We start from the raw sequence: 8,585 nt of genomic DNA on the forward strand, positions 1-8,585 counted from the left end.
ATGGATAAGGTGGTGTTTCAGGTCAGGACCCTTCCCCAGACCCAACCTGAAACATCACCTATCCATGTTCTCCAGTGATGTTGCCTGACCCATTGAATTACTCCAGCACTTTGTGTCTTTTATTTAATCAGCAACTGCAGTTCCTTGTATCCGCACTTCTGACGGTAGTTTTAATTTTATGATGAATGGCGCATTTATATGCACTGGTCGGTCGGTAGTTGTGAGCTACAGCATTGACAATGCATTGCGTTACAGAAAGCTTGTTCACCTTATGAGCGCTCGTTCTAACAATGTGTGCTCCAACATCCTCACAAACCTTGTACCTCGATATCACTGTCAGTTATTGGATTAGTAATTTGTGGAACGAGCGCAGTGCATGAAGCAGAGCGAAGGAGCAGTTCCCTTCCATAAATATTTGTTAAAGATTAAACACAGTGTATTCTTTTAGTGTGGATATGGACACGGTTCTCATGTAACGCACTTCAGATTATAATCACTCTTACAGCTGCGTGGGTCCATGCTGAATGGGGTGGCAGGTGGACTGCAGCACTGCAGTTGGCTGGCCAGGCTCCAGCTGAATAGATATGTGATTGGTGAAGACAGCGCACAGATTTTCAGTGCTGCCCTTGGCCACACGCCAGGCCCATTGCATTTGTTGCTGCTCCAGAGTAACTGGAAACTTGTTGCTCGGCCTCACGTTTATGTAGCAGGCTGTGGGGCTGGGATTCATGCTACTCGCGGCATGCAGGTCACATGCTGGTCAGAGTCTGGCAATACATGACCTCAAAGCCTCAAGAGAACCATTAGCAACTCAATGGCACAGAAACAGCATTGCTGTTAATTTGGGAGACGGAAACATTCCTTTCTATCCCATTAGATGTCATGAAACCAATTAGACATTATTTTACTGAGGATGAAATATGAGTAAAATACCTTGATTTTATATTAAAAGTGTTGAAACAAGAACAACCCAAGTGTTTGTTGCTACAGGGGAGAGAACATTTGTTTCAAACAGTCATTCAACCCCTCTTGGTTGACCAAACCTCCTCCCCTGCACTTCATTTGTAGAATGCACTTTTCCTCTTTGCTTTCCATTGTCAGATTACCGTCATTGTTTACAAATCCTTACCTGCAGTGCAAGAGGTCTTCCAATGGGCACAGTGGTGCAGCTGGTAGAGTGGTGCAGTCGTCTTTCTTACAGTTTGGCTTTCTTCCCAACCATTTGTTCAAGCGCTTTTGATTGCAACATGCGCCTAAATTTAGTTCAACAAAGAAACTGACAAGTTACTAAAGAACCTTGACTCACAGTGCCAGAGATCGGGGTTCGATCCTGACCTAAGGTGCTGACTATGTGGAGCTTGCCAGTTCTCCCTGTTTTGGTGTTCCTGTTACTTTGATATTTAACACATTCCTTCCCTTCGGTTTGAGAAGCAATGTGGACAGGGATACAGATCAGTCAAGAAACACCAGCAGAAAAAAGTATTATCGAGACATAGAAGTAAATAACAAAAAGTCCTTGGTCACTTTTATTCCTTTGCTCTCTTTACAGCATCAACGTGGTGTAAAAGAAAGGAGATTTGGCTGTTAGAAAATTAGGCTTACATTTCCTTTTACCACTGCATATTATATAACAAGTATTCACATCGCTCTGCCTCTTGTTCTGCAGCTGAAGTTGTTCTATCGAACAAGACAAATGACAGGAAGTCACGGAGGCTTCTTTGGGCACTCCTAGTCAAGGCCTAGTCATGAACCTGAGGAAAGGTCAAACCAGTTTTCAGTGACAAGCCCAGTCTGCTCGTAAAAGTAAAACAGGGCAACTCCTTCGCAAGATCCTACTTCAGAGATGCTCCAGCGTTTTGTGTCTATCTTCGGTGTAAACCAGCATCTGCAGTTCCTTCCTGCATACTTAATCTGGCAATGTTTTTTCACTCGACATCGACAGGAAGCTTACAGAGGTCTTTGCGAGGGTCTTGAAGAAAGATGGACAAAAATAAAAAAGCACACATTAGAAAATAAGTAGCAAAAAATGTTAGGAAATTGAAGACAAAGGTCTGGTGTGCATCTAGAAGTCGTCAGGAACTAATGGGCCCCACAGTGAATTCTGATACATGATCCAGAAACAGCCAGGAATTGATTTGCTCAGACATAGGTTTCAATTGGATTTATATTCATGTTGCCGATTTGTAGCCCTTTGTTCCACAGCACATGTCATCATTCAGTCAGCAATCCATTTGTAACAAATCTCCCTGAAAACACTTAACGAAACCTATATTTTACACACAACTGATTAGCCTTCGAGCGTGGGGTTGTACCTCAGGAGGAAACAAGTCATTTAGCATGTTTTGATTTAAAATACAGATCACAGGGATGGAAAATCCTATACAGTGGGAGTGAAGAGGAAGCACTCAAAAAGTACAGAAAATTATATCCTTGAAACAGACGTATAATTATCAGGAAATGAGGGCACAAAGTCGGCCACAGTCAGAAGTCAACTCCCACATACCTTGACAGAAAAAGCATGTAACATGTAAGTAACAATGCAACTTAATTCAAAGCTGCTGCCTTCTTTTTATTTATTAGTGAATGAATGATCTTTTTAATCAAGATTTGGGTTGACCAAGACACTGCTATCAAGCAGTCTGAATACTTTCTTATTTTATTTTTTCATTGGTGCATATATTAATGTATTTAAAGAGAAATGCAAACAATGGTTTAATTACAAACCATTAGATATGCAAGGTTATTATATTATTCAAAATGGAACACAAAGTGCTGGAGTAACTCAGGTAGCATCTGTTGAGAGAAAGGACATTTCACCTCGGCCACAGCTAACAATGGCCTGTTTCCATTTTCATTGTTACTTTTTTGCATACCTTTCATTCATTTGTTCCATATCTCACTACATCATCATCTATATCTCCCGTTTCCCTTTCCCCTGACTCTCTGTTTGAAGAAGGGTCTCTTTTGTGTCTCCACGTGACAGTTTGAATTTCCTTCAGGTGCTCCGGTTTCCTCCCATATCCCAAAGTTGTGTGGATTTGGAGGTTAATTGGCCGTAAACTGTCCGTAGTGTAGAGGGAGTGGATGTAAAAGTGGGATGACATTGAATTTGCATGAATGGGTGATCAATTCGGGACGACAGATGGCACAATGGGCTAAGTGTTCGACTGGCAACCGGAAGGTAGCCGGTTCGAATCCCGCTTGGAGTGCATACTGTCGTTGTGTCCTTGGGCAAGACACTTCACCCACCTTTGCCTGTGTGTGAATGTGTGTGAATGTGTATGAGTGATTGGTGGTGGTCGGAGGGGCCGTAGGCGCAGATTGGCAGCCACGCTTCCGTCAGTCTGCCCCAGGGCAGCTGTGGCTACAGAAGTAGCTTACCACCACCGAGTGTGACTGAGGAGTGAATGAATAATGCGATGTAAAGCGCCTTGAGTATTAGAAAGGCGCTATATAAATCCCATCCATTATTATTATTATTATCATCAATGGTCACTCTGGACTCAGTGGGCCGAAAGGCCTGTTTCCATGTTGCATTAAACAATCAAAATATTCATTTTCCTTATCCACTTTGTGAATGTAATGTTTGCTGCTCACTTTCTTTAACAAGAGTTAAAATGGAGGAGTGGTCCTTGTTATTGGGGTAAGCCCAAATAATGTCAGTGGAAAATAATGTGACTCTGAGCAGAACTTGTGGCAAAGTTTAACTTCCTATCATGATCCCTATCCTGATGAAGGGTTTCAACCCGAAACGTCACCTATTCCTTTACTCCAGGAGTCTGATGAAGGGTCTCGACACGAAACGTCACCTATTTCTTTTTTCCAGAGATGCTGCCTGACCCGCTGAGTTACTCTAGCATTTTGCGTCCATCTTATCATACTGATTTGGTCAGTTCAGGAGGTGGGTAATCTCATACAGTATCTTTGGCAAACAAAAATGCTGGAGGAACTCAGCGGGTGATACAGCATCTATGGAGAGAAGGAATAGGCAACGTTTCGAGACCTGAAATGTCGCCTATTCCTTCTCTCCATAGATGCTGCCTCACCCACTGAGTTTCTCCAGCATTTTTGTCTACCTTCAATTTTTCCAGCATCTGCAGTTCTTTCTTAAACAATATCTTAGGCAATGTGTTTTCCAGATTGATTTCAGATCAGCCACTACATTAATATATGAGTAGGAAGGAACTGCAGTTCTATCCTACACCCTTAGGGACAATGTACAGCTGCAAATTAACCTACTAACCTGTGTAGGAAGAAACTGCAATTGCTAGTTTACAATGAAGACAGGCACAAAATGCTGGAGTACCTCAGCGGGTCAGGCAGCATCTCTGGAAAAAAGGATTAGGTGATGTTTCAGGTCAAGAGTCTTCCTCAGAAGGACACATAGAACGAGGAAGGAAGGACCTATTCCTTTCTCTCCAGACATGCTGTCTGACCTGCTCAGTTACTCCAGCATTTTGTGTCTATCTTCCATTAATATACGACTTCCACAAACCTAAACCATTATTATTTTCAAAGGATCCTGCCTTGAAACATTGTTTCCAACAATGGGCTTTACTATCATGCAAGTTGGCCCTGGGCCTTATGGAAACTGCAAGTAGTCACCTTCAATAACATGACTGAGAAACATTTCTGGGTTGTTACACTGTGTGAGGCTTTAGGAGTCATTATCAGTCATGACTTCCTCCAAAGGTCACCATCCTCCAAAGGGCAGCAAAGTGGCGTTGTTGCCTTACAGCACCAGAGAACCAGGTTCGATCCTGACTATGGGTGCTGTCTGTACGGAGTTTGTACATTTGCCCTGTGACCATGTGGGTTTTCTCCCTGTTTTCTCCCTGTGGCCACGTGGGATGCTCCAGTTTCCTACCATTCTCTAAAGATGTACAGGTTTGTAGTTCAATTGACTTTGAATAATGGCATCAAAAATGACGGCACCCACAAGTGTAATATATGCAAAAAGAATTTCACTGTGAGTTGCATGTGTGACAAATAAAACACCATTGACTCTTGACCTTCCCTGGTCTTCACACAAAGAGCAGAGCATGCTGGTTCAAACTTGGATTGGACTATGAGTTTTGGATTTCAACGCATTCTATTTTTTGTGGAAACTAATTTGGCCAAAAATCCCTTCAATGTGTAGAATATAAATGGAAAGAATAAAGTTGGGTTGATGGGTACAGAAATAGCCAATGATGCATGGTTAAGGGTCTGAAAAATCCACAGGTCCTGGTTAAAGTAGATGCTAATATTGTCTCTGATTTGAATATAAATTCTTATTTGAATTATACGGTAGAAGGCCACTTCACCAGATGCAGAGAATTTTTGTTGGCAATCATAAGGACTAGCAGCTCCAAAAAGGCCACTGTATTATAACAATGTTGGCTTCTGTGGAAAGTTTTGTTCTGCAAGTGATACAGCATCTGGACCTGCATCAGGTTATTTCCAGTCTTAAGTGTTCCATTCTACAAACACCTTTCTCACTCTTCAATTACGTATAGCACACTCAGGTGATGGATGTCTCCCTGTGAGCATAGAGAATCTTGCACTTTTGACACCCAGCATCAACATCAGGCGTTCCCAGCCCAGGTGAATGAAGGAATTAAACCCTCTGCAGTAGGTTTTGATTTCCAAGGCAGGAAAGCTGTGGCTACAGAGTGCCTTTTGTTCCCCTTCGTACGTACCGCAGTCATCCTCATATGGTCTCTCAGTGGATTTAGCTAAATGTTGATCCTTTTAGAGTTACACACAGTTTGTGTTGTAACTGCACTGATTACGTGGCCAGTATGGATGCAAAGGGTAGTTATATTCAGGAGATGCAATATGTCTAACTGGGTAAGAAAAAATTAATGATTGGGAGAGTGACTACATAGGGATTAAGAAAGTATTTGTTCAATAGGCAACCAGAGCAAACAGAGGGGCACTTGAAGTTCTCCCATTACTGTTAAGATTAATCAATAATACTGAATCACTCAATGATCAATCAGTGATACTTTATTGTCAGATGTACCCCGGATTGTCAGATACCAAACCTCACCTAGGCTGCACACAAGTGTCTCCACGTTTCTGGTGCTGACGCAGTTAAAAAGGTTCACTAAACAGTTTGGTGCCCATCTTCTGTCTGTTGTCACACGTGGCACCAGGTGGCCCCACTGCTTCAGGGTCCCAATTTGTTCTCTTCAGCTCCCCACCGAGTCCCCTTGTGTCCACAGTGACCCCCCCCCCCAGCTGGATCACCCTTCGTTCTTGACGTCCCCGCCCCGTTGTGTCCTCCAATTTACTCAGCACCCCCTCACTGGGCCCCCCATTGTAACCGTCGGCCCCCCAACCAGATCCCCCTTCATTTTCGGCGGCCCCCTGCAGGCTAGCTCTCGCCAGCCCTCCTCATTCTCGAAGGTCCACCCTTCGTAGAGAAATCCAGGTATCAATACCTTACGTATTATGTTCCTCAGATTCCACTAAAAGACATGTTAATTTTAAATGGATTATTAAATTAATTTGATTCATCAGGCTTTATGGCTAATTTCTGGAGGTGATAATTCAACGGAACTACAACTAAAGGCAGATCATTGAACCAGTCACGTATTTCTCCAGGTATAATAACATTTAAAAGACATTTGGACAGGTAAATGGATGGGAAAGGCTTGAAAGGACGTGGGCCCAATGCGGGTAGGTGGGACTGGTGGGGCACACTGGTCGGCATGGGCAAGCTGGGCCGAAGGGCCTATTTCTCTGCTCTTTGACTATGACTCTATGACTGCGATATGTCTGGTTCCAAATATTCTTATTTGTGGTATACCTCATTGGTTCACACATGTGAAAATTATCGTTCTCTGGAACGGTATTTTCAGAAGCAAGTGCCCATATTCTTTGAAAGGATTAAACGTTCCAAATGACAAGGATATGCACAAGCATTTTCTGGTAGTGTAACAAGCAAACTTATGAGTTTGGTATCATTTAAAATACAGTCAGCTGCAATGATAAGAAAGGAATTCAAATTATGTGCCCATAAATTTGTTCTTCCTGCATTTTTATTTTTGCAATGAATCATATATAAAATGGGAAGTAGACAATGATCCATTAAAGCAAGGAAGCTGAAAGTTTGCAACCTTATGTGTCCTTATTTGGCCTTGGCACCATCCTGCACACTCGGTTACGAAGGTCTAGTTTTTGTAACCGATGGAATTCACAGCATTGATTTTCCAAATGTTGTCTCATACCAGTGGTCTGAGAGCACAAGACATCTGAGACATGTAAAATATTGTTTTAAAAAATCTTCTTGTGTGGTTGTAATCCCCTCGAGTTGATCTTGGAGTCAGGGCAAGGCAAGCTAGTGCAAATATGGTTTAATTCTGTAAATCCTCAAAGAGTGTCATGTATGTAGAATGTCATGACCTTCCCCCCGTCCCACCTCCACCCCCGCCACCACTCCCACTACATTTACAATGCTCCATGTTATATATGCTTAAAAAAAACACTCAGCTTTGATAGAACAGAACAGCCCATGCATTGTGCCCATACTTTCTATCACCTGGTAAATCCATTTTATTTTCATCATGAAAATCACTTTGGGAACTATTTTTCTCCCTCATTAAGTTGTCCAGAATCATAGTATCTGTCATTAAAAGAGAAATGTAATTAAGAAATGAGAAATGCAGTCATTTGTGATGCTTTTCAATTATATATTTTCATCAGTTTTTTAAATATAGAAGCCATTCATGACAACTGACAAAAAGATGAGAGGCTTGTTATGAATAAGACGCTGGGCCACTTTGCATTGAACATTCTTCCATTTCCCACCTGTTTCAAAGGTGATGCCTTATTATCCAAACTATTATTGACACATTTGTCTCTGAGATTAGTGAGTGGTGGAGTTGGTTTTATGTTCTGTGTTCCGAGAGATGTCCTGAGCTACCATCTGCCTCACTGGAGACCCTCGGACTATCTTTAATCGGACTTTACTGGAAGTGATCTTGAACTGAATGTTATTCCCTTGTTCATGTATCTGTACACTGTGGATGGCTTGATTATAAACATACACTGTCTTTCTGCTGACTGGTTAACACACACCAAAAGCTTTACATTCTACCTCGGTACACGTGACAATAAATTAAACTAAGCTAAACTAAACTAAACTAAACTAAAGAGTGTGTGTTTGTGTTAATGTGTCTGTGTGCACGTTTGTACGCATATGCATGTGTGCGTGTGTGTGTGTACATAGGCATGTGTGTGTGTATGTGTGTGTGTGTATGTGTGTGTGTATGTGTATGTGTGTGTATGTGTGTGTGTATGTGTGTGCATGTATGTGTATATGTGTTTGTATGTGTGTGTATACACATGTGTGTATATGCATATGTGTATATGCATGTGTGTGCGTGTGTGTGTACATATGTATGTGTGTTTGTGCATGTGTGTTTATATGTGTATGTGTATGTGTGTGTATATATGCATGTGTGCATATGCATGTGTGTATATGTATGTGTGCATGTGCATGTGTGTGTGTGTGTGTGTGTGTGCGTGTGTGTGTGCATGTGCGTGTATGTGCATGTGTGTGTGTGTAAGGTTGAGGGGAGATTGGGGTACAAAAG

The sequence above is a fragment of the Amblyraja radiata genome, chromosome 26 (genome assembly GCF_010909765.2).
Source record: "Amblyraja radiata isolate CabotCenter1 chromosome 26, sAmbRad1.1.pri, whole genome shotgun sequence".
Classification (NCBI taxonomy): Eukaryota; Metazoa; Chordata; class Chondrichthyes; order Rajiformes; family Rajidae; genus Amblyraja; species Amblyraja radiata.